Here is a 3340-nt window from a genome sequence, read left to right on the forward strand (position 1 = left end):
ACCTATTAGATGTGACAATTTATCAGACTATCTTAGTCTGATTGGGATGACATAACAAATATTACAGGTAGGGAGGAGTTAATCAGCTTTCTGTTACTATAAAAAGTACCTGAGAGAACCAACTTGAAAGGAGAAAAGGCTATTTTGGGTTACAGCTTTAGTCCATATGTTCTATTCCATATCATTTGGCCTTCTTTATTTCAGGCTGGCGTAGTAGTAGCACAGCATGGTGGGGAACCTATTCACTTTATGGCCAGGCGTGAAAGAAAGGAAGATACTAGAATCCAGTGGTTGCTTTTTAAGGCATTACTCAGTGACATAAGATCTCCCACTAGGAACCATCTCTTATAGGTACCTTCACTTCCCAGTGGCATTATAGGCTGGGGACCAAGCCTTTAACATATGGGCCTTTGGGAGACTTTCCAGATCCAAGTTCTAGCACTGTGTGGATGGCTTCAAAACAGTAGCAATTTATTTCTTACGGTTGTAAAAGCTGCCAAGGCCCTGAAAGACTCTGTGTCCAGTGAGGACTCCCTGTGTCACACACACTACCTTCTTCCTATCTGCATAAGGTGAGAGGAAAGGAGTTTCTGCTCTCAGGCCTCCACCCTCATGACTTAACCACTTTTCATAGACTTATCTTTTAATACCATCACCTTTTGGGATAGGATTTCAGCACAAATTTTAGCTATATACACATATTAAGACCATAACAGATGAGCTTTTGATCAGAGAAACCTACAAGGTTTCCTAAAAGAATGACAGATTTCTGTCAGAGTACTTGATGACCCACCAAAGGTCAGTGGTAGGACCCTATTGCTGAAGACACCATATGCAGCTGACACGGTAAATGGAACAGGATGGCTGGAAGCCAGGAGAGAGTCAGTCCCCAGACAGTCAGCGCCTCTAGTGCCAGAAGGTGCTACATGAGCAACTGGGGAAAATGACCAATATCTGCAACTCATGGTCTAACCTACTTAGTAACAAATAACTTGTAGTGATGCCCACACAAGTACAATAGTGGCACACAGACTTGGTGGGGAACCAACTGCTCTAGATTTGGCTAACTGATCCCCTCAGTGGTACAAGACCCATAGCTGGAGCTGGGAAACAAGTCAGAGTCATATCCAAACATAAGCCCAGTCTCCAATATCAAGCTACCATCAATCATGGGCTACAGGAGGGCCTATACCTATTAAACTCTCTATAAAAAAAGGTAAGGGTTATCTCACTTGTCCTGGTGCTAACTTACTCTCCATTGGAGAATCTGCTTCTCTTTTTCAGATAAATGCAGATCCTAAAGAGAGAGCCACCCCATCATACCTCAAAAGGGCCCTGACCGAAACTAAGGAAAATTGGAGAAACAAGCAAGGTTGCTGTTTTCCTGATGAACCAGATACCAGCACAAGGGGGAAGGAGACCAACACAGAGAAAAATCAACTCCTACCAAACGAGAGAGCCAGAGCCTCAGAGGTCCCCAACACCTCATCACTGAAGCAGACCAAAATGAACCCAACATGGCTCAGGGAAATTTTGCAGAAGAGGACGTGGAAAGAATGTCAGAGCCACATGTTAGGTCTTGATATGCAGAGACATTTATCGTACCAATAACTGTGGGCTAACTCCACAATGCATGACCCATATACCTCAACAAGGAGAGGCCAATGGGGAGGTGGTAGGCCATGGATGAGCCTAATAATGGTACCAAACTGCCTGTATTTGCTGAATAGAAAACTAATAAAAAAATAAAAAAAGACCATAACATGACTTTTCATGTTTTTGATCTTTTTTGTTGTTGTTGTTTTCAATGATAGTTTAAAGGTATTCTTCTGCTGGGATTTACTTTTCATATAAATAATCTTACATGTTTTTGGTAGGAATACCATTGAAATACAGTGCCATTTTCATCACATCATACCAAGAATACACAATATCAATGTCAATATCATTTATTGCTACTGAGCTTGAGTTTGGTCACTGGGTTGAAGTAGATGGTCCATTTTCTCTGTCATAAAGTTATTCTTATTCCATACTTTACTGTTTGGAAAAAAGTCACTATACATGCCATGTCTGGACAGTGTATCACTATAAATAATTTAGTTTTACAGAGAAGATTTGTCTTCTCATTTATGTATTATTTGATCACTTAATTTTATCAATATAAGACTATGGATATTTATTTTTAACATCAAAGCTTATCTAGTCTATTTCAGTGATAAGAACATATCTTGCTCTAAAAAAGTAGTAAAGGCATCTTATGAAGAGGCAGTGGTCTTTGAAGTGCATGGTCTTCCTGCGGGCTGTTTATTGACTTCTGAAATATTAGTACTGGAAAATATCACTGGTATTCTTTGTGGTACCCATGTACAATGCATGTATAGCTATTAAGACATTACCAATTGTGTCATGTCTCTCTATTGCCCTCACTTGATCAAATATACAGGAAGACCTGTAGCATTGTAATGCATCAAAGAATCATGTCTGTTCTTGATCTGTATAGACAAGCACTTTGCAACTCCAAGCTCCCAAGCTGGACCAGGGTGCTTGCATCTTCAGAGCACAGTGGGGGCTTGCAATCCAGTCTTTACTTTTAAGGCATAGGAGGAAGGACCAGGCACTCTTTAAACTCTTAAAACTCATTCTGGATGAGAGAAAAGCGGTATTTTTTCTTCCACTTAAGAACCTAACGTGCCTTATGGGATTCATTTTGGCAAGAAGAGCCAAACATACCTGGGTGGAAAAGTTTAGTGTGATTTGTTTAGGTTTCAAATTGAAATAATAAAACCTTGGGATTTTCACTAGCCCAGCAGGAGAGAAACTAATTAAGTAAGACTTGGCAGTAGGGCTAAAATCCTATCCACCTACCCACAGTGTCCATATTAATCCTCTGTGCTGCACACTGGGCTGAGTGTTGGTTCCCTCATCAGGCACCGGCACTTGCCAGCAAAAGACAGGATGGAACCTCATCTTCTTCCTCTGACCAGGCTTCAGAAGGAAAAATGGCTTATAGGAACTGTACAGGCAGTTCTACAGCCCCTTATATGGAAACTATCCACACATACCCAGTTCTTAGTGAAGTCTGGGCTTTAAAGTATCATCATTTGGGTGAGGTCACTCTACTGTCTTGAACCTCCCCAGGATGTCTGGGATTGCCAGCCATATTGTCGTTTTTGTCTGGTGCCAATTCAAGCCTGGAATAATTTTGCATCTTTATTTCAATTACACAATCTACCTTCCTGGGACACTTGAAGTGTGGTCAGAGCTGAGTGATACAGGCTACTGACAGAAAGCTGAGAAGAGGACAGTAGGGCTGCTCAGTCGGCCATCACCTGGAGAGTGG

This window comes from Jaculus jaculus, chromosome 3, assembly GCF_020740685.1.
Source record: "Jaculus jaculus isolate mJacJac1 chromosome 3, mJacJac1.mat.Y.cur, whole genome shotgun sequence".
Lineage (NCBI taxonomy): Eukaryota > Metazoa > Chordata > Mammalia > Rodentia > Dipodidae > Jaculus > Jaculus jaculus.